At 39.7% G+C, this 23,932-nt stretch overlaps 1 pseudogene; it reads left to right on the top strand.

Moving 5' to 3' along the window:
* Positions 1–23,048, top strand: part of LOC123239526 — a 107,048-nt pseudogene extending 84,000 nt beyond the window's left edge.
* Positions 23,049–23,932: the final 884 nt, after the last annotated feature.

Here is a 23,932-nt window from a genome sequence, read left to right as displayed (position 1 = left end):
GTGTGGCCCCAGCAGAGAGCCCGCAGCCAGAGGGAATGGCCCCCGGGACCCCGAGGCCCCCCTCCCAGGTGAGTGCAGCCCATCCCCAGCCCTGGCCAGGCTCCTCCAGGCTGGAATCCAGCAGAACTCAGCGCTGTGTCTCCGCCAGGCCTCCAGGGGCGCCATCCCTGCTTGTCCTCAGGGGGAGCTCCAGGGTCAGCCCTGGCTGCCCCCCATCCTCCGTGTTCTGGGGTTTCCCGGCCTCCGGAGCCCCTGCCTGAAGGAGGCGGCCCAGGTTCCAGCCACACAGGCCCAGGCGCTGCTATTCATTCCTCCCCCCAGTGTGACGTCCCCCCTCAGCGGGGTTGGCCGGGGGTCCCCCAGCTCCAGGGAGGGCCCAGGGACAGGCTGTGCTGCTGAGCTCCAGGCCCCGGGCTTGGGCGGCTCCATCAGGCCTGCCAGGGAGGCTTCAGGGGAGGCCCAGACAGGAAAAGGAGCCTTTTTAGCAGAAGGAAAGGGCTGGGCATGGCGGGCAGGGCTGGAAGGGCAGCTGAGAAGGGCTCTAGCCAGGCTCCTTCCTCCAGGCCAGAGGACTCGGGGCTGCTTCGTGGCTCAGGCAGGGGCTCAGCCTTGGCCAGGCCTTTGTGCCTCATTAGACAGAGGAAAAAGAAGCAGGAGAGGGCCGGGGGCAGGGCAGGGGCTGCTCAGGACATCCGGGCCCTCCTTCTATCCTCCCAGCAAAGGCAGCCTCCAGGCCAGTCACTGAGGTTCTCCCCCACATTCCCTGCTCACAGCCATTCCTCACTGGCTCCAGGAGGGCCTCAGGGGTAGGTGCTGGGGAATGGGGGGGGAGACAGACAGGATGGGGCTTCCCCAGGCCAGGAGGAAAGAGCCTGGGTGGGGCTGGCACCAGGGGAGGGGGCTGGGCTGACTGAGGAGAGCTGCCCCAGGGAGGAGAGCAGGCCTGGGTGGGAGCTGGGGAGGGAGGGAGGCAGGGTCTGGCAGGAAGGTGGCATCCAAGAGCCCTTCTTGTTGGAAGGCCAGTCAGGGACAGGGCAGCCACCTGACCTGGGGGACCCCCAGCTCTGCCTGGCCTGGTTGGTGCCTGCAGTTCATCTGTGTTTGTTCCCTTCATGGAAAATATTGTGAGGATCAGAGACATCTCTGGGCCATCGTTCTGAGCTGAAGATCCAAACTTTAATTGTGTTCAATGGAAGCTGGAGATGGCAGGCAGCCCCCCTGCAGCAAAGGTCACCAGAGACGTGGGGCAGGTGTTTCCTGGGTATCTGATGGGTCCTTGGCAAAGTCACTAACAGGCCCGGAGGGTAGAGAGGACGGTAGGGAACAGGCCGTGGGGTTTGGATTTAATGAATCCTCCAGAACTATCACTCTACTTAGGTCACAGGAAGCTTTCTGGGCCACAATGGTTTGGGGAGCATAAATTAGTTGGCATAAATTTTCAAAGGATCTGACAGTACCTGAACAAGCCAAGGTTGTTTTCCTGTGATCTCCTCAGGCCAACTGTAGACTCATCATTTTTCTGCAGGGCTTTCCTAGATAACTACACAGACCTAAAGCTTTTATTCTTCTAACAGAAGTCTTCAATATCATTCATTGCTATAATATTCTTTTTTTTTATATTTTATGTTTTTCCTCCATAGTTATATGCTTCTTGTTCTCTCCCTCTCATTTTCAAATTGTAAGATTAAAAATGAATATCCAAATACTCTTAAGTTTTATATTTATTAGTAATAACTTGAAGTAAAGGAAAATTAAATGCTAGAGCAAAGAGGGAGATAACCCAGCTTTGGTTGGGAGAGAAGAAAGCGAGAGGGTGGAGTTACAAAAACTATCTACACACGTAAGGATGCAAACGTGAGGACGAAGGGAAAGAGATGCTGGGAGATGAAGTCCAAGGTATAAAAAGGAAAAAGTGGTTTTGGGTCAGATATTAATATTTAAATGAGTGGTCGCCAAGGAATTGACTCAATTCCTAAATGATTTTGAGTAATTTATTAAATATAGGTGTGAGTGAAAGTAGAGAAATGAGAAGAGAGTAGAGTAAGAGATCTTGCTTAACGAGCTAGTATGTGCTCAATCCCTGGCTTTACTCCGGCAGGGCTCCAGAGGTCCCAACCGGAAAGCCTAAAAGTCAATTAACAAGGGTTTTAGCCATGAGGGCTCCTCTCAATCAAAGGATCCTCTAGAGCAGTAATTCCCAAAGTGGGTGATACCGCCCTCTGGTGGGTGCTGCAGCGATCCAGGGGGAGCGGTGAGGCCACACTTTTTTTGTATTACATTCTATTCTGAGTTCAATAAATAGTTTCATAATTTCCAGGGGGCACTAAGTAATATTTTTTCTGGAAAGGGGGCGGTAGGCCAAAAAAGTTTGGGAACCACTGCTCTAGAGACTAGTATCTCCAGGGAAGCTAAGGGAGTCAGCCTTTTTCACTCACCACATGAAGTTCTAAGGGAGAGATTTAAGAACAGTCTCACCAAGTCCAAGGTCTCAGCCAGAGTTCCTCCAGGTCCAGTTCCAGGCTGAAGAGAAGAACAGAATACCCATTCAGGCTCCAGATTCAGAAACTGACTTACAGGAAGTTGTCGCTCCCTTTTAAAGGCACTTCTTTTGTGTCACTTCCTGTGCCTTCCTCTTAGTTTACGTGTCCAATCACAACAAATGCTTTGCTTAGGACTGCCCACTTTCCCACAAGTAAGTTACAGACTTCCCCACTTGTGAATCAAGTGGTGGTATTTACACCTTTGGTGATTAATCTAAAATTGGGCAGGGTAGGTTTAATCTCATTATCAGAAAGGGTACAAAATTTCTATTTACACACCTTCCCCCTCCTGGAGTTGACAAGCCATTCCATAGGGTTCTACATATATTATCACTCAAAATTTATTTCCATATTATTCATTTTTGTAATAATCTTTTAAAGCTAAAACCCCCAATCATGTACCCATAAAGTAAGTGATAAATCATTTGTTGTGGATTTCCACTCCCCCAGATCTTTTTCTGCTATAATATTCTAATATACCAAACTCCATCCCTTCCAATACTATGGCCAATATTCTACTATTGTAATTGATATCTTATGGATAATTAGTGAAATAACTGGGTCTTACTTAAAAATTATAATTGCAATTACTTCTCTAAAGGATTCTGTGTGATCACTTGGTTCATGATCAATAATATAAAGGCAGTAAAACAATTTTCTTATCAATGTGTATAAGATAAATTATAGGAAATTAAACAAAGAAAATGAGTCAATTAGGTTTTCTTGCAAAAGATGAGATTTTTGTTCAGATCTGAAGGAATCCAGTGCACTGAGGAGGCAGAAACTAGTGGGAATAGTAGTGAAGGCTTGGGGAGGAGGCTGAGGAGTCAGGAAAAATGCAAGATCAGGAGATGGAGAATCTTGTGTGAAGAACAAGAAAGATCCCAGTGTCACTGGATTCATAGAGTATGGAAGGAAATAAGTGGAGAGGGAATGAAAGTGAGGGGGGAGCTCTCAGGGTGACCAGCCTTGTAGGTGGCTGCCCAGGTGGAATACCAAGCCCTGGGGAGGTTTAGATGCCTGGGAGGAGTCTAGGCTGAAGAGGGCTCATTCTGGTGGCAGTGGCATTCCAGATAACAGAGGACAGTGCTTGGGGTGAAGAGGCTGGCATGGTCCTGAGGTCCTGGCCTTGTGTGCCATTGGAGGACAGCTGTGATCACAGGACATCAGCAGCAGGTAGGGCATTGGGGGCTACTAGGAACCACCCAGAGTAGATAAGTTCCAAACAAGATGCTATTTTCCTTGGGACTGAGGTCTCTGCATTCTTCCCTTTGAGCCCAGATTTCTTGCTTTCCTTTGTTGCTGAAATCTTTCTGCTTTCAGGTTCTAGCTGTATCTGAATGAAGACCTTTTGCTCCCCCTGCTTCTGGTGGCTACTCTTTCCTCTGGGCTTTATCTTTCCTGTCTGAACTCTTTGAATGTCCTTCAGATATGTTAGGAGCAATTCTCCCGCCCAGACTTGGCTCCAGGGGCTGTTTTCTGCCCCTGCTACTGTTGTGGGAGAGAATTTTATTGTGTGAGAAGGAATGCTGGTTTTGGCCCAAAGAATTGCAGCTCAGACCCATTCTTCTCAAGATGTGAAGGTGTCTATTGAAGGAAGTTACACTTAGTGTAGTCATGGGAATGGAAAAACCCATTGCAGGGCTGGTAGAATAACCCCTGAATAACTGTGGAGGACAGTAGAATGGCCCCTATAGTGTTATAGGTTTCTAGATTGTATTGAGGTTCTGGGGAATTGTGTCTTTCAATGCTTGGAAACTCTCAGCCTTGCCTCAGACTATTCCTCTCCTGGATATTCCAAGGGCATTCCAGGCTGAAAAATAGGGAATGGGTCAGGAAGGGGTGAAATGGAAGAGCATCCAATACCAAGTGTACGATATGTTTTCCATGGAACAAACTGGAAAAGTAGAAGAGCTCTGCCTAGAGGCATGTTATTGTCAGATCTGGCCACTGCCTGGTCATTTATTCCTCAGTCAGCTTCTTAACTTCTTGACTCTTGATCCCCAGCTTTCCATAGTTACAGGGCTAGGCTCAGATTCTTTGCTTTTCATAAATGAACTGTTTTTGGAAATTAAGGTTGAATTGTGATATTTTTGTGAAAGTAAATTTCCCTTTAACCTGGCTAAGGTTAGAGCTCCAGATTTGCTGTCCCCTTCATCCCAAGTTAAGCTCAAAGAATTAAGGGCAGGACTGGCAAGCCTTGGTGAACCTTAACACACTCTGAGAGTGTGCAAGGCCAGCCACAAGGCTGGAGAAAGCTTGGACTGACACCTTCCTTGTATGGACAATGGCCTGTTTCTCCTGTGATGAAGTAATGAGGGAGGAGTTGAGGCCTCCTAAGCCCCACCTCAGTGGTTATTTATGAATCTAAGATGTTAGGGGATGTCCAGGGAAGTATATATATGTATGCGTGCACGTGTGTGTGTGTGTGTGTATAGCACACAAGAGAGATAATGACAAAAGACCTGTGCTAGAGGAGAGAACTATCATTTTTCTTTTAGATTTTGGCATGTCACCTGACCATTGATATTTGAAGTTACTGTATATTAATTTAAAATTTTACAGTAACTAAATAAAAAATGACTGAATATATTCCTGTAACAAATGATATCCATTATAAAGCAAAGACAGGATGTTTTGACTATGGCACAACCTAGCCAGTGGTTCCCCAAATTCTCAATATAACACAAGACTGCGCTTCTTCACTTAGCTGAAGTCAGCATCTAACCCCATATAACTCTATGGAATCCTCTTCATCCTTTCATCTAGATAAGAGTATTTCAGCCTTTTAGGAAATGAAGTAGAGAATTCCTTTTTCTTTGTTTTCTCCTCATTTATCACTGGTAATATTTCCCCCCTAGGATACACAGTTCATGCTCCTTTCTCAGAAAAACTTCAAAAAAATGTTATCAGATCCACTCTGACAATTGTGATGAGAAATTTCAGATACCTTCTCTCTTTTCTCTATAGAATCTCCCACCTCACTCAGAGAGCACTTCCCATCTCCCTGATTCCATAGGGAAAAGCAATTCAGAGTAAGACACTTCTCCAGGTGTTACTCTTCCAACATGATTCTCACTTCAGACACAAAATGCCTTTGTCAGTATTCCACTGGGCTCTGAATGAGTGGTCTCCAGTGCTGATTCTGACACTCTTCAAGGTTAGGAGTTTGGGTAAATCCTTTGTGTGCTTCAGTTTCTTCCACTCAGTTGATGAGGTTTGTACTATATGAATTCTGAAGGTTTAGCTTTTAAGTTTCGTGACTTTTGCTGGTTTAGGGGTCAATAACACTCAAGGATGTGACTGTGGACTTCACCGAGGAGGAGTGGGGCCTGTTGGACCATTCTCAGAAAGAGCTGTACCTGGAGGTCATGCTGGAGATTGTGCAGAATCTACTCTCTGTGGGTAAGGACCATTTCCTCTGTTAACCCAGAAACTGTCTTTAAGGTAATTTCTTCATTCCATGCCAGATGTACAGCATATTGAGTCTTTGTCAGTGATTAAAAAGTAAAAATGCTGATCTCTGCCCTGGGTTCTCCTCCTTCCTGCTTTTCATAAAAATAGTCAAATTAATAAGAATCATTCCCTAGTTGACAAATGGTGAAAAAGCAGTTTTCAGATGAAGAAATCAAAGCTCTCACTACTTATATGAAAAAATGTTCTAAATCCCTTTTAATTAGAGAAGTAAATTAGAAGAACTCTGAGGTACCACCTCAGCCATACCAGATTGGTCAGTATGACAATAAAGTAAAATGACAAAGGTTGGAGGGGATGCAGCAAAATTGGCACACTTAATGCATTGCTGGTGGATTTGTGAACTGATCCATCCATTCTAGAGGGCAATGACTCCCAAAGGGCTATAAAACAGTGCACCCCTTTTGATCCAGTAATACCACTACTAGGTCTGTATCCCAAAGAGATCAGAAAAAAAGAGGAAAGGACCTATTTGTAGGAAAACATTTGTAATTAGTCTTTTGGTAGTAGCAAAGAATTGGAAATTGAAGGGATGTTTATCAGTTGATGAATGACTAAACAAATTGTGGTATGTGATGGTGATGGAATACTTCATGCTGTAAGGAATGATGACCAGGATGATTTCAGAAAGAGCTGGAAATACTGACATGAATTAATGTAGAGTAAAATAAGCAGAACCAGGAGAACATCTGTGCACAGTAACAGTAATATTGTAGAATGATCAACTGTGATAGACTTGGGTATTCTCAGCAATACAATGATCCAGTATAATTTTCAGTTGTTGATTTGGGTTTTTGTTTTGAGGTTGTGATTTTATATGGTTATTCACTTACAAAACTAAACAATATAACCATCCACATAATTGACCATGTCAACAAACAAATTAATAGAAATCACTTGATTATCTTGATAGATTCAGAAAAACTCTTTAACAAAATACAACTCCCATTCCTATTAAAAACACTAGAAAATATTGGAATAGAAGGGTCCTTCCTCAGAATAACAAACTATTTATTTAAAATCATCAGCAAGTATCATCAGTAATGGAGATAAGTTAGGAGCCTTCCCACTAAGGTCAAGAGTGAAGCAAGGATGCTCATTATCACCACTGTTATTTAACACTCTTCTAGAAACACTAGCTGTAGCAATTAGAGAAGAGAGAAAAATTGAAGAGATTAAAGTAGGCAATGAGTAAACTAAACTATCACTATTTGCAGGTGATATGATGATATGCCTAGAGAAACTGAGAAAATCAACTAAAAAGCTAGTGGAAATAATTAATTTTAGTAAAGTTGCAGGATACAAAATAAATCCACATAAATCTTCAGCATTTCTATTTATTTCCAATAAAACTCAGCAGCAAGGGTTAGAAAGAGAAATTCCATTTAAAATCACTCTTGGTAATATAAAATATTTGGGAATCTATCTGCCAACATAAACTCAGGAATTATATGAACACAACTACAAAACACTTTTCACACAAATAAAACTAGATCTTAACCAGTGATGGGCAAACTATGGCCTGCGGGCCCCCTGAAATGTTATATCTGGCTGGGTGACATTCCTAATCTGATGAATACAATGAGTAGGATACAATATGATGAAACTTCAGAAGAGTTGCCTTAGAAACAGACCAGCAGATGAGCATTTCCTTTCCTTTGGCCCCCTCTTTAAAATGTTTGCCCATCACTGATCTAAACAATTGGAAAAAATTAATTGTTAATGGGGAGGACAAGTTAATATTATAAAAATGACAGTCCTACCTAAAATAATTTACTTATTCAGTGTCATACCTATCAAACTGCCAAAAAAGCATTTTTATAGAATTAGAAAAAATTATAACAAAGTTCATTTGAAAGAACAAAAGATCCAGAATATCACGGGAACTAATGAAAAAAAATGTGAAGGATGGAGGCCTTGCTGTACCAGATGTCAAATTATACTATAAAGCAGTGATCATCCAAACAATATGGTACTGGTGATAGAAGGATAGATCAGTGGAATAACTTGGTGCAAATGACCTCAGCAATAAACCCCAAAGATCCCAGCTTTTGGGATATGATCTCACCTCATACCTAATAGATTGGCCAATATCACAGTTAAGGAGAATAATAAATGTTGGAGGGGTTGTTGCAGAATTGGGACACTAATGCATTGCTGGTGAAGTTGTGAATTGATCTAGCCATTCTGGAAGGCAATTTGGAACTCTGCCCAAAGGGCTTTAAAAGAATGCATACCCTTTGACCCAGCAATACCACTACTAGGTTTGTACTCTAAAGAGATCATAAGGAAAAATGTTTGTACAAAAATATTCAAAGCCATGATCTTTGTGGTGGCAAAAAGTTGGAAAATGATGGCGTGTCCCTCAATTGGGGAATGGCTGAACAAATTGTGTTATATGATGGTGATGGAATACTCCTATGCTTTAAGGAATGATGAACTGGAGGATTTCTATATGAAATGGAAGAACCTCCTGGACTGATGTAGAGGCAAATGCGCAGAAACAAGAGAACATTATATACAGAAAGTGAAACATTGTGGAATAATACAATGTAATGGACTTTGCTATGTAGGAAAGGTTTGGCACAGAAAGGAGATTTTGGAATGTTGCAAGCAAGGAACCTTGAAGAGTAGGAGCGACAGTTGGAAGAGCAAGAAAGGATTGTGGGAGATAGAACTGAGAGGAGGGACTTCGTCTCTGGACTCAGTGGGAGACGGAGGACTTTCACCTACCTCAGGATTCAGATTTGGATACCTGGGGTTTTCCCTATATTTCCTTTTGTGCCTGGAAGATCTGCTAGCGTTCCTGTTTCTCCAGAATAACACCAGAGAGGCTAATTAGACTCTAGCAGTTGGAGGGATCTGGGACTCAGAAGGCTTGCTGAGCTAGCCTGAAGACATCCTACCCAACTCTGTGCCAGCCAAGAAAGACCTTTGCTTCCCTGTCTCTAGATTAGATTAGATGACAGATTAGAGGGAGGAGAAAAGAGCATTTTGGCCCAAACCATTGGCTTGGCCCAAGCCAAAAGACCCTATACCTATAGTGACTGAATAGGGATTCCTACCCCACTCTCTATACCCATCCCTGAACCTGTGGGAAGAGATGGATGCTACTTGATTGACAGGGATGGCAGCTGAGAGACTCGGAATGTTCCCAGGTGCCAAGAGCCAAGGGCAGACATCAGTTGGCCCCACCCTATATATACCCCTCACAGCCACTTTTGACAGAAGTCTCTGGACTCAGAGGTCTCTGGACTCAGAGGCAGAGAACTGGAGATCACAGATCTCTGCCAACGTTTGTGGTTCAATCTGGGCAGTGGGCGGCTGGAAGGGTAGTTGAAGCGTGGAAAGGGTGGTTTAAGAAGTGGGTAGGAATAAGGCTGAATCTATTTCCTGATAGCCTCTGAGAGCTAATGAATCATCATTGCTAGTAGTGAGAGAGTTGAGAGAATAAAGACCATGAATACATCTGCAGCAATAGCCTTCCCTATTCTCTGGCTTGGCTGTGGCCAGGTCCAGGGAGAGATAGAGGGAGAGAGTGAAATCTCTAGCCTCCACCACATTAATAGCCTCAAGCCCTGATTGTTAATTAGTCTAATAGATAAAAGATCACTAGGGTTTCCAATCCCCAAGCCTTGACGTTGTTATCCTTTCCCTACTTATAGATAAAGATTGTTCAACAACAAGTACCTTCCTGAGTGGTCTTTCTATTATGGCCCTTGGGAAGGGAGTCAAACGAAGTTAGATCCTGAACATTATCCAAGGCAGATCAATAGCCCAATACCAATTTATCCGACCCCATGTTGGGCCTGGAAAGGTTACCCATCTATCTAACCTCTCAAGGGCCTTACTTGGGCAGCAGGTTATCAACCAAACCTGCTAGAGAGAAGGGTATATCTTACAACAGCAGTCAGGGTGATAGGAGTAGGTGTTCCTCCCACCAACTGCATCTGAGGAGATCATAGATACGATACTCATTATCACTGTCATTATACATCCATATCTCCCTTGTACCCTTTATTTTTGTGACAACCTGTGTTACAATAAACCACCCTTTTAAAATATCTTTAGTCAGATAGGTTCTTTGTGAATACCTGATTAGGGTTGAGGGTATGAGGGGAAATTTGGGGGAGACAACTCTATCAAGCTTTGGTTAAGTCGAACTTCGAAGCTGTCCGTCATTGTTGCTCTCCTCGACAGGGTTGTGTACAGAAAAGGCTTCTTGGGGCCCAGGCAAATCAGTAAGTCCTGGAAACCCATCTATATCGCACCTCATAGAAGTCTTTCATCTGAACACTGGTTCCTGTCCATCCCTGTATCAATACCATCACAGGGATAATCCCCTTGAAGCCCTCAATGTTATAGCTTAGCACATACACAAGTCTGTCAAATAATCACACCTTTGGGTTTCTCTCCATTAATCAATTGTGGATTTAAAAATTAATGTCCAATATTCCAAGTATATTTAAAAAGTTATTAATAATAATTAAAGTAAGAGACCTAGCTATTCAGTGCACTTGTGAGTAAAAGAGAGAGAGGGAAGAGCTGCAGAACTTTTTAAACAATAACATGACCACACAAACATGGAGGCGCAGGAGAAATTAAAGGAAATTTTGGGAAATACTAAGGGACTTCTGGGAGATGATGTGCAAGGTTCAACATCTCCATTTATACATAGCTGTTGTGATCCTTTGGGAGGCCAGTCTCCCCAATGGATCATGAAAACATAATCAACTTAAAAATTGCAATAATTTGTGGATAAAAGGAAAAAAATAACAAAATCAATGATTGCTACATTGACAAAAAGCCAGTTTGGGGGCATTCCCCTTTGGCATAAAAGTATACATTCAAAACAAATGCATTCAACCCCCCATAGTTCAAATTCACATCCCAAAGTTCAGTCCGGATCTTCTGGTACAGCGTGTGGACTCTGCAGGCATCTTCATGGCATCTTCTCTAAACAGGTTTGTCTTCTGGATTCTGGGAGTTAGCAAGTTTCTTATCCTAAAATTGCTCAAATTAAAATCAAAGTTCACAGCAATAACATAGTCCCCCCTGAGAATGATAATAACACACACAGGGATCACTCAGGGATGCATAGCTGAGTTATGAGGTATCTGAATCAATTTGCAAAAGAAATTTTAAAAATTCAAACAAAGAGAAAAAATAACTTGTGGATGAAATATAAAATATCAAAGTCATGTCTAAAAAATCTAAGTAAAGGAAAAACAAAAGTATAGCAGGTCCTTGAATCAAGACCCAATTGAAGTGATTTAAATAATTATGCACTTATGCAATCAGTAGCTAGGACTACAGAAAATTTGCCACACTATGAGAGACAGAAAAGGGACTAGATTATAGGAACCGGAAAAGCAGTGAAAGTGAGGTACTTGTTAGGGCTCAGAGGAATTCTAGCCTCTGACATATGTGAAAATAGCTGCAACCTTGAACTCCAAACAAGTTCAAGTCCTCTTGTCTTGGCTCAAAATTACATCAGTCCCACTGGGATTGGTCTCTTTGACCTTTGTGCTCTAAAGGCACTATGCAGCTTAGCTTTGTGCTTCTTTGGCCATGTGCAATGGCTCTTTTTGTATTCTCTTCTTCTGGAATCAGACAGAATCATTAAGGAAAGTCCCATAATTTTTTTAATTAATTTTTTATTTTTAGAAAAATTTTCCGTTGTTACATAATTCATGTTTTTACTTTACCCTTCACCCCCTAACCGCCCCCCCCCAATAGCTAACTCACATTCCACTGGTTTTAACATGTGTGGTCAGTCAAGACTTATTTACATATTATTGATAGTTACATTGGTGTGGTCCTTTCAGGTCTGCATCCCCAATCATGTCCTCATCAACCCAAGTGTTCAAGCAGATGTTTTTCCTCTGTGTTTCCTCTCCTGTAGTTCTTCCTCTGAATGTAGGTAGCGTTCTTTTCCATAAAACCCTCAGAATTGTCTTGGGTCATTGCATTGTTGCTAGTACAGATGTCCATTACATTCGATTTTACCACAGTGTATCGGTCTCTGTGTACAATGTTCTTCTGGCTCTGCTCCTTTCACTCTGCATCAATTCCTGGAGGTCTTTCCAGTTCATATGGAATTCCTCCAGTTTATTATTCCTTTGAGCACAATAGTATTCCATCACCAACATATGCCACAATTTGTTCAGCCATTCCCCAATTAAAGGGCATACCCTCGCCTTCCAGTTTTTTTGCTACCACAAAAAGCATGACTATAAATATTTTTGTACAAGTCTTTTTATCTATGATCTCTTTGGGGTACAAACCCAGCAATGGTATGGTTGGATCAAAGGGCAGGCATTCTTTTATCACTCTTTGAGCATAGTTCCAAATTGCCATCCAGAATGGTTGGATCATTTCACAACTCCACCAGCAGTTTATTAATGTCCCAATTTTGCCACATCCCCTCCAACATTCATTACTCTCCCCTGCTATCATTTTAGCCAGTCTGATAGGTGTGAGGTGATACTCAGAGTTGTTTTGATTTGCATTTCTCTAATTATTAGAGATTTAGAACACTTTCTCATGTGTTTATTGATGCTTTTGATTTCTTTATCTGAAAATTGCCTATTCATGTCCCTTGCCCATTTATCAATTGGGGAATGGCTTGATTTTTTTATACAATTTATTTAACTCCTTGTATATTTGATTAATTAGACCTCTGTCAGAATTTCTTGTTATAAAGATTTTTTTTCGCAGTTTGTTGTTTCCCTTCTGATTTTGGTTGCATTGTTTTTGTTTGTACAAAACCTTTTTAATTTAATATAATCAAAATTATTTATTTTATAGTTTATAATTTTTTCTAACTCTTGCTTGGTTTTAAAATCTTTCCTTTCCCAGAGATCTGACAAGTATACTATTCTGTGTTCACTTAATTTACCTACAGTTTCCTTCTTTATATTCAAGTCATTCACCTATTCTGAATTTATCTTGGTGTAGGGTGTGAGAAGTTGATCTAAAGCTAATCTCTCCCATATTGTTTTCCAATTTTCCCAGCAGTTTTTGTCAAATAGCGGATTTTTGTCCCCAAAGTTGGGCTCTTTGGGTTTATCATACACTGTTTTGCTGATGTCACTTACCCCAAGCCTATTCCACTGGTCCTCCCTTCTATCTCTTAGCCAGCAACCATATTGTTTTGATGACTGCTGCTTTATAGTATAGCTTAATATCTGGTACTGCTAAGCTACCTTCCTTCACGTTTTTTTCATTATTTCCCTTGATATTCTTGATCTTTTGTTATAGTTTTTTTCTAATTCATTAAAAAAGTTTTTTGGTAGTTTGATAGGTATGGCACTAAATAAGTAAATTAATTTGGGTAGAATGGTCATTTTTATTATGTTAGCTCGTCCTACCCATGAGCAGTCAATGTTTTTCCAATGTTTAGATCTAGTTTTAATTGTTTGGAAAGTGTTTTGTACTTATGTTCGTATAATTCCTGTGTTTGTTTTGGTAGATAGATTCCTAAGTATTTTATATTGTCTAGGGTGATTTTAAATGGTGTTTCTCTTTCTATCTCTTGCTGCTGTGATGTTTTGGAAATATATAGAAATGCTGATGATTTATGTGCATTTATTTTGTATCCTGCAACTTTGCTAAAGTTGTTGATTATTTCTATAAGCTTCTTAGTTGATTCTCTAGGATTTTTTCAGTAGACCATCATATCATCTGCAAAGAGTGATAGCTTAATCTCCTCATTGCCTATTTTAATACCCTCAATTTATTTTTCTTCTCTAATTGCTACTGCTAGTGTTTCTAGTACAATGTTAAATAATAGAGGTGATAATGGGCATCCTTGTTTCACTCCTGATCTTATTGGGAAGGCTTCTAATTTATCCCCATTGCATATGATGCTTGTTGATGGTTTAAGATATATACTGTTTATTATTTTTAGGAAAGGAACTTCTATTCCTATACTTTCTAGTGTTAGTCCCATAATTTTTAAACAATCAGAGGAACTATTTCTATAGTTTAAAGCTTTTTGGGTATGCATTAATATTAGGACAAATGTATTTTAGACTTATTGCTGCAAAATAAAAAAAATTAATATTGATTATATGTACTTCAAAATACTCAAATACCATATTGAAAATACAAGGAAAAAATAGTAATAAAAATATTTTAAAAATCAAAAACATATAGCTTAGAATCAGTGACACAGTATGTTAGCCAAGGAGAGGTAGAATACAAAGGTTCCTCACCAAAAAATGAGATCCATTTCCTTTTTAACTTGGCCATGAACCACTGTGTGAGTGCAAATGATTTTCACAATAAAACAGATTTATAAAAACAGTAATAAAGTAGATAATGCACATTCAAAGAAAGTACCAAAGTCCCCAAAATTCACAATAGCCCAGTTATTGACAATAGCAAACAAACTCATTATTATATAGGCTTCAAATGACTTTATATAGATAGCCACTTGCTCTGTGATATTTTTAAAAAACCTATGAACTGATGTATACTTGTCATAAATCTACAGATATAGGAAATCTTTCAACCTTGGCAACTGCTGATGAAAGCCTATTTTGGGTCTATAACATCACCAAGAAATCTAGATTTTTCTGGTGGAAGTAAATTAAACTGAAGAGTTAAAATATCATACAGGCAGGAATTCTTTTTGGCTTCCTGCTTTATATATAAAAAGTTTTGGTAGGATGTCAGAAGCCATCAAAACCGTGACATTTAGCAAGGCTAGTCACCAGCTCTGACAATCCAGCACGGCAGGTTGTCGGGAGGATGGAAATTCCACACTCAGTTTCCCCTTTGTGATTCTTTTTTTCATCCTGGCATTTACTAATTATCTTACTGTGGTTAAACAAAGAAGCAAGCTTGTCAAGAATTATTCATTATGGAATGGCTTAGTTGGGACTTATTATTTTCAGCCATCCGTGAGATACAAGAACATTAGTTCCTAGCTAAGATAATAGTTAATTATATTTCAATTAATTAAATCATGTATATAGTTATGTTATATTATTCATTCCCATCATCAATCAAGGAGATAGTTATGGTAGTCGATTACATCAAATAAGATACAATAATATCAGTCTAGTCCAAATTGTGTTCCCATTATGTTCTTTCACTTTTTCACTATTTTTTAAAAAGTATGTTTGCTGTTCTTTCTGCTATAGAGTCAATAAGAATGCAGTTCTGGAAGGGTGATTCTGTGCTAATTTGTCATTGCCTTATTTTCCTTGTGTTTCACTGTTTCTTTGGTCTGTGGGAGTTTGGGAACAAACTCAGGCCAGGTATTTTCTTGCTGGGAACTTTAGAAACTTGCATTAACTCACTACCTGCTGGTTTTTTGCTGGACTTATTCTAGGGGAAATTTCTAAACTCTGGGGGTTTGTACAGTGGTTTATTTTGGGATAGTGGGTAGTCTGTCACTGTGATTGTTCTTGCCATGAACCTGTATTGTTTTTCTGTGTCTCCTTGGAACTGAATAAGGATACTGATTGCAATAATTTCAATGTAAGTGAATGTCACTGTAAAAAGAATCACATAGGGGAAACTGAGTGTGGAATTTCCATCCTCCCGACAACCTGCTGTGCTAGATTGTCAGAGCTGGTGACTAGCCTTGCTAAATGTCACGGCTTTGATGGCTTCCGGCAGTAAGAACTTCTATTTGGCTCTCTACCTTTTAATACAACATTCTTTATAATGTGTGTGTGTGTGTGTGTGTGTGTGTGTGTGTGTGTGTGTATACATATAGCATCCATTCAAAAACCACTAGATATCTGAAGTCATTTTTCAAGATCCCTTAAAATTACAATTTAAATTCTTAAGTCATCATATTCTCTAAGGTCTTATATAGGTTGTAACCAGTTTTGATGGAGTCCATCCATTACCATGTATGTGACAATTAACAAAGGCAAAATAAAAGAAAAGGCTGTATAAGCAATATGCGACCTCGATAGTTGAGATGAGAAATACAGGATACATAAAACTTATGGGCTTTTTACAGTAATATGTTGTTCAGTAAAATCATAGGGAAACGGTACAGATAAAAAAATCCTATAATAGAATAGTATTGATCAGGTTAATACAGATAAACTTTAAAAAATTAAATCTTAAATGCAATCAGCAAAAACAATAAGTGTGACATTGAACAGGCAGTGCAGTCAAAAAATCCTTTTTACCAATTCCAAATAGACTTGTTTACTATCTTGAGGGGAGAAGCTGAAAATGATTAGCAAGCAATAAACTTCCAGATCTCTTTTAAGGTTCTTTCTCCTCCCTCACATATTTATCCATTTAGATTTGTCAGAACTCTGGATTTCATCATATACTCAGTGGGCAGAATCTCCAGTCTGCATGTTGAGAGCATTTAAGACTTTCAAAACTTTGTCAAAAATTTTCAGTTTGGCCTTTAATTTAAACAGAATAGCTTTTTGCATATTCTTGAGGGGAAGCAGGATGGTAAATAGCCAGTGAAAATACAAACTGCTGTTAAAAAGATCAAGCAGGGCCAATATGCATTAGTTAAAAGGAATAGCTAAACTGCAGAGATTCGAGCATGCTTTGCAATAGCATTTTGTCCTCAAGAAGACACTAAATGGAGTTTGTTTATAGAGTAAACAGAGAGAAGGGGGAAATTACTAGGGAGGACAATAGGGTATTATGAAGGACTGGTTTTAAAAAAACAACCTTGATGTTTTGAGTCAGGAAAGTGAAGGAAAAACAGGTTTATTTCCCAAAACTGATTTTAAATCTATTGATGTTAGGCTTTTTAGCCCTTCCTGTGAAAAAACCTTCAGTCTTAGAGTCTTAATCAGGAACCCAGAGTCAGCTTTCTTAAAAAAAAAATTTTGCTTGAAAAGTAGAAGGGGGTGTGGTTCAATAGCATGGTTTGTTTTTTCCATGCTGTGTACCTCTGTTGGAAAATGGCTAGGATAGGCTGGAAAATCCTTGTGGGGTGGGGAAAAGGATCAAAAGGATTGGTCCCATCCTCTGAGGAAAAAAAAAACCCAGCTCGGATTGGTAGACTCTCAACAGTGGATTTAGTCATGGCAAACAGGGGCTGCAGGCTGGGCAGATGGGTGTGAGAAGCTTTAATCTCTACATTTATGTCCTACCACAAAGGGAAACAAATTCTCAAAATTTTTTACTCAGATAGCTTTTAAGTTAAAATTAGTAGGACATAAATGTAGAGATTAAAATTACAAGAACTAAATATTATACTTTATAAAATTTTATTAATATTAAACTAACACAAAAAACTAGTGAAAAGGTGCTAAACTAACTTCAGCCACGCTCATGAAGAAGGAGAGAGAAAGAGAGAGAGAACTTCTAAAACAATAATGTGACCACGCAAACGTGGAGGCACAGGAGAGATTAAAGGGAATTTTGGGAAATACTAAGGGACTTCTGGGGTATTAAGTCCAAAGTTCAAAATCTTCATTTATACACAATATAACAGTTTAACCATCATTTTAACAGCTAATATAAGGCAATACTAAGGAAGTTATGAGAAAAAATGCTTTCCACATCAAGAGAAAGAACTGTGAGAGTAGAAACACAGAAGAAAAACTAATGAATAGTCATTTTGTCTATATGGATATATGATTTGTGTATTTGGGGTTTAAAAGTTTGCTCTATTGAAAAAATTAATAATATGGAAATATTTATGAGTGATAACATTTGTATAACCCAGTGGAAATGCTTGTGGGAGCTGGGAGGGGAAAAATGAATGTGTAAACATGGAAAAAATTTAAAAAATGTTTTAAATTTAAGTTTAATTTAAATTTAAAAATACAGTAAATACACACACACACACACACACACGGGGGCAGCTGTGTGGCTCAGTGGGTTGAGAGCCAGGCCCAGAGACAGGAGGTCCTGGGTTAAAATCTGGCCTCAGAAACTTCTATCTGTGTGACCTTGGGCAAGTTGTTTGTCTCCATTGCCTAGCCTTTACCACTATCCTACCTTGGAACCTGTACATAGTATTGACTCTTAAGACAGAAGGTAAGGGCTTTAAAAACAAACAGATAAATAAATAACTATATGAAAATAAAATTTAAAAAGAAGTACAAAACTGTAGCTCACAGCCCCTAATTCTGTCTACTCTAGCAAGTTTATCCTTATTTTTTTCCTCAAATTGTAGGCCACATGATAGGAATGGAAATAAAAGGAATAATCATTTCAAAATACCTGTACTATGCCCATTACTGGGTAAAGGAGCTCATAATTATTAATTTCACAACATCCTTATGAGTTTGATACTCTTTTTGTCCTCAATTCATAGTGGAGGCAACTGAGGCAAACAGAGGTTAAATAACTTGCCCAGTAGCACCCACTTACCATCTCTCTGAGGCTGAATTAAATTTGATTTTCTGACTCCTGAGTTCTGATCTTTTACCCCTTTGCTACCAGCTACCTTTAATTTCTAGATAATGGAGTTTGTGGAATGTGCCTATCCTTCTATTAAAAAGCATAAATAAAGATGCAATTTTCTGATTACAAATGGTTTCCATGACCTCTGCCCTCCTGCAAATGTCCCACTAGTGAATACAACAGAAACTATTCTGTAGTCTTATTTGCATGCCCCTTTTCCATTAACAATTTAAAAAAATTTTCTCTCCTGAACCCTTGCTTCTTTCTTATATCCAGGGCTTCCAGTTTCTAAAGAAAATTTTATCTCCTGTATTCAGCAAAGGGAAGCACCATGGCTGCTAGAGCAAAAAGACCCAAGGAGCTTTTGTCCAGGTGAGTGAGGTGAAAGTAAGTGTATAAAAGCTGTTATCCCAAAAGACTTTTATTTTTTGTACTGAAGGGAGTGCTAGACTTGGGGGTTGGCAGACCACCACTTAAGCATGCTGTTCATTTCCCAAAAAATGGATTATGGACTCAGTATTGTAGAGGTTAAATTTAATGGTTGGACTTAAATTATATGAAATAACATGGTCACTAAAATTATTATAATCTCAGGTCAGAAGCTTATTTATCAAAATAGAGGGGAAAAATAAAGTAGAGAAATGTGAAGGATGGAAGCTAGTCACTTAAGTCACTTAGGAAGGGAGTCAGCCTTTCATTCACCCAATGTAGTCCAGGAGTCAGAGTATAAGTTGAAGCTGAGTTCCAAACCCGTGATCCAACCGCAGTCTCCAGCAAAGCTCCTTCGAAGACTCTCCCCAGTCAGAAGACTATCTCCAGAAGACAATTTCTTCAGACTATCTTCTCAGAGACCATCTACTCTGAGGGAGTTCAGACTTGCTTTTATGGTGACTTCTTGTCTCCTCCCCTCTTCGCAGGGAACAATCATAGTTTCCAAATTGTCTTAACACTGCCCCCTAGGCAGTGGGATCAACTTCTTACCTACTGAAGGTCAATTTCTCATCAAAAAGGTTCACAGTTTCCTGATTGAACAGTTTTGAAAGTGTGAACTCTTAAAAGAATTCACAAGTTTCTGACTGATTCTAGTTAAAAAAAAAAAAGGGTGGAGCTCTTGAATATCTTGCTGCCTTCTCACCTAGCACTAAATAGGGTGTTCATTCTTTTTTTGATTCAATTTAAAAGGTGGACAAAGGGAGCAGCTGGGTAGCTCAGTGGATTGAGAGCCAGGCCTAGAGACGGGAGGTCCTAGGTTCAAATCCAGCCTCAGACACTTCCCAGCTGTGTGACCCTGGGCAAGTCACTTGACCCCCATTGCCTACCCTTACCACTCTTCCACCTATAAGTCAATACACAGAAGTTAAGGGTTAAAAAAAAAAAAAAGGTGGACAAAGGAGAGTTAATCCTGTCTTCACAATCTGGTGAGGTACTTAAGTTAGTGTTAACTCAGGATAGGCAATAGAGTAAAGAATTCTCTTTCATAGTATAGAGTATGAGACGTATATGGTAGCTCACAAAATAAAATTAATATTTAATTGGTCTGCACTAAATGGCATAATATTTTTATATCTATAGAAAAAAGAAGAAAACATTTCACTTGAAAATTATTGCATGAGAGTTAAAAAATGTGAAGTTATTTCTCTGCTTAGCATATAAAATTTACCAAGAATGACCATGTAATAGTGCATCTAAAATCATAAGAACAGAATATTTAGAAGGTTACCTGAGATTCAGAAAATTATAAGAATAATCCAAGTGTGACTTTTTAGAAAAGATAGAAAGGACAAAGGAGAAACACTGTCCAGTATTGTGGACAAATGCTCAGGTACAGGGTTTCATTTGTAGTCTATCTGCAAGGAAGTTGGTCAGGTCATTCCTCCATTCTTTATTCATGACATGAGTTACAAAGTATGATGAGAATCTTGAGCCTGCCTGTTTCATTGTTATTGTATGTCAAAATATTTCTAAAATCATCCATCTTACAGATATGATGAAATGGCATATCCAAAGACCGGTTCCTCTTGTTTAAATTTGAAAACTCCTTTTGGCCCGGGGAAATAGAATAACAATCAGTTTGCTTTCTGCCATCAGAGGAAAGAACTCCTATTTCTTTGTGTGTGTTCTCCTTCCTTCTGTGTTTATATCATTATTTGTTTTCTTCAGAGGCTTCTACTTTTGAAGTGGAGGGAATGACTACAAAGCTGATCCTTTTTGTGAAAGGATGTGGCCCCCAAAGATGCACGAATGAGGGTCCCTGTGACTTCCTTTTGAGAGAAATTGTTGACTCTAATATCAAGGTAAATAAAAATCTAAAGAGTGACAGTATTTTTGATGAGACTACAGAGAAATCCAGCCAATATTCAGTCTTAAATCAGTATATGAAATTGACCTCAGGAAATGACTGTTGTCAGGATAGTGAATACATCAAATGCTTTCCTGAAGAAGTAGGGCTTATTCAGTCATCTGAGAAACCTCCTAAAATGCCCATGTATCAAGGTGACCTAGGGGGAATGGCCTTTGACTGTAGTTCAGACCTCATTAGAAATCCAAAAAGGAAGTGTGTAAAGATGGTTTCTATGAGTAATAAAGGTGGCAAACCTTCTAGTCAGAGCTCTGACCTTGCTGCACATCAAATCATGCACTGTGGAGAGAAACCTTATGAATGTAAAGAATGTGGAAAGACTTTTGCAGAGAGGGGCTCTCTTGCAAAACATCAGAGAATTCACACAGGAGAGAAACCTTATGAATGTAAACAATGTGGAAAGGTTTTCACAGATAGTGGCTCTCTTGCTAAACATCAGAGAAGCCACAGTGGAGAGAAACCTTATGAATGTAAACATTGTGGAAAGACTTTTACACGGAAGGTCTCTTTTACTGATCATCAGAAAATACACACAAGAGAGAAACCTTATGAATGTAAACACTGTGGAAAGACTTTCACAAAGAGGGACCATCTTACTTGTCATCAGAGAATCCACACTGGAGAGAAACCTTATGAGTGTAAACACTGTGGAAAGGCTTTTACATGGAAGGTCTCTTTTACTGAACATCAGAGAATCCACACAGGAGAGAAACCTTATGAGTGTAAACACTGTGGAAAAGCTTTTGCATGGAAGGTCTCTTTTACTGAACATCAGAGAATACACACAGGAGAGAAACCTTATGAGTGTAAATACTGTGGAAAGGCTTTTACATGGAAGGTCTCTTTTACTGAACATCAGAGAATACACACAGGAGAGAAACCTTTTGAATGTAAACACTGTGGAAAGGCTTTCAAAAAGAGGGGCCATCTTGCCAGTCATCAGAGAATCCACACTGGAGAGAAACCTTATGAGTGTAAACACTGTGGAAAGGCTTTCACAAAGAGGGGCCATCTTGCCAGTCACCAGAGAATTCACACTGGAGAGAAACCTTATGAGTGTAAACAGTGTGGAAAGGCTTTCACACAGAGAGGCTCTCTCGTTAAACATCAGAGAAGCCACAGTGGATAGAAACCTTATGAACGTAAACAATGTGTAAAGGCTTTCACAGATAGTGGCTCTCTTGCTGCACATCAGAGAATCCACAGTGGAGAGAAACCTTTTGAATGTAAACAGTGTGGAAAGGCTTTCACAGAGAGGCCAGTTTTCTGTACATCAGAGAAGCCACAGTGGAGAGAAACTTTATGAATGTAAACAGTGTGGAAAGGTGATCTCAGATAGAGGCAATCTTGCCAAACATCAGAGAATCCACAGTGAAGAGAAACCTTATGAATGTAAACAATGTGGAAAGGCTTTCAGATGGAGGGAGTCTCTTCCTAGACATCAGAGTATCCACATTGGATAGGAACTTTGTGAATATCATTAATTTGGATAAGCTTTCATATAAAGCTCCACAGTTGTTTCATGTCAGAAAATCTTCACTGGCGAGAAGCCTCATGAGTGAGAACAAGCTTATACTTGCTACTTTTAGATTATTTAACATAAGAGAATCCACACTAGAGAAAAACTTTAGGAATATTATGAATGTGGTAAGTCCTTCAGGCAACAATCATCTCTTATTCCCAAGCAAGAATTCCTTTGGGATAGAGATCTTATTACTGTCATGAATGAAGAAAGACATCAAATGGAGAGTCCTGAGCTTGTTCAGTATGAGAAAATGCCTTCTGAACAGACCAGTTCCAGATGATTCCCTGGAGAAAGGCTTTCAGCCAGGATCACATCTTATTACTTCATTTCAGAGGATTCATAGTCTAGAAAATATCTAATCAGTGTGCTCAAGTTTTATGTATTTTCCTCAAGAGGAGGGTGATCACCATTATTTAGGGAAATGCAAATTATAATAAGGCTGAAGGATCACCCCATAGCTTTTAGATTTGCTATTATGACAGAAAAGGAAAGTGACAATGTTGGAGGAGATATGAAATAACTGAGATACTAATGAACTATTGGGAGATTTGTGAACTGATTCAGCAATTTGGAACTATGTCCAAAGGGCATTAAAAAATAAAAAGGAAAAGGACCTATAGGTATTGAAAAAATCACTTAAATCTGCTCTTTTTGGGGTGATAAAAAAAATTGGAAAGTAAGAGGAAGCTTACTTAAAAGTGCTCTATTGGGTCCTGGATTCCAACCCAGAGAGAGAGAGAGAGGGAGGGAAGGAAGGAGGGGCAGGGGGAGAGAGGTAGGGAGGAAGAGCAAGAGGGAGAGAGAGAAGGGAAGGGAGGAAGAGACGGGGAGAGGAAGGGAAGGGATGAGGAGGGAAAGAAAAAGAGAGAAAGAGAAAGAGAGATCCTTTCACAAGTCCAAAGAAATGGCCTGCGAACTTTACCTGCTGCTTTTCCCCAAACCCTAACCTGTGGGTAGGGAAAGTTTCACTTATGTATTTTTATCCCCAGTGCATTGCTTGGTTGCTAGTACATAGTAGGCACTTAATAACCACTTGTTTGATTGATTAACATTTTGCTTTTGGTTGAGTAAAATAAAAATTTATTCTGTATTATTTGATTATTAATTTCTAATATACACCTTTCTTTAATATTGAAATCCCCTCCTTCAGTCTAGCTTAAAGAGAAACCTCTCCTTAACCAAAACTTGCTAAAGAATGTAGTTACTACCAGCCTCCAAGGTAACTGCTTGGGCAGAGAACTGTTACTTTTTGTTTACTCTGTATACTGAAGTCAGCAAAGCTAGCACAGGGACATGTCCCTTTGACTTTGCTATGCCTCTCATCAAAGCTACTGGTGACCTGGTTTTCAAAGGGAAAACTTAGGCAGGGAGATCTTGATTGGGTGTTATTTCATAGATTGCTAGAGGCAGCTAGGTCTCATGACCAGGCCACTTTGCCCAGCTGCTTCCCTCCCCAAACAGTGAAGTAATAGAGAAGAATTAAAAACTCTTAGATCATCTCCTAATTAAAATGTCAGCTAATCAGGACTGCCTTGCTTTTGCCAAGGGAGGCCCCAGTGGGGGTGAAGACTTACAGGGGTCACTCTTGACATGAGTAAGAACATTTTTGGCCTGAGTTTCTTTGCAGGTCATTCTGACATGGTACATCCCAACTCCCAGGAGCTCTCAAATGGCTTC

The sequence above is a fragment of the Gracilinanus agilis genome, chromosome 3 (genome assembly GCF_016433145.1).
Source record: "Gracilinanus agilis isolate LMUSP501 chromosome 3, AgileGrace, whole genome shotgun sequence".
NCBI classification, from domain to species: Eukaryota; Metazoa; Chordata; class Mammalia; order Didelphimorphia; family Didelphidae; genus Gracilinanus; species Gracilinanus agilis.
The sequence above is the reverse complement of the archived record's forward strand: the minus strand, read 5'-3'. Positions and strand labels throughout refer to the sequence as shown.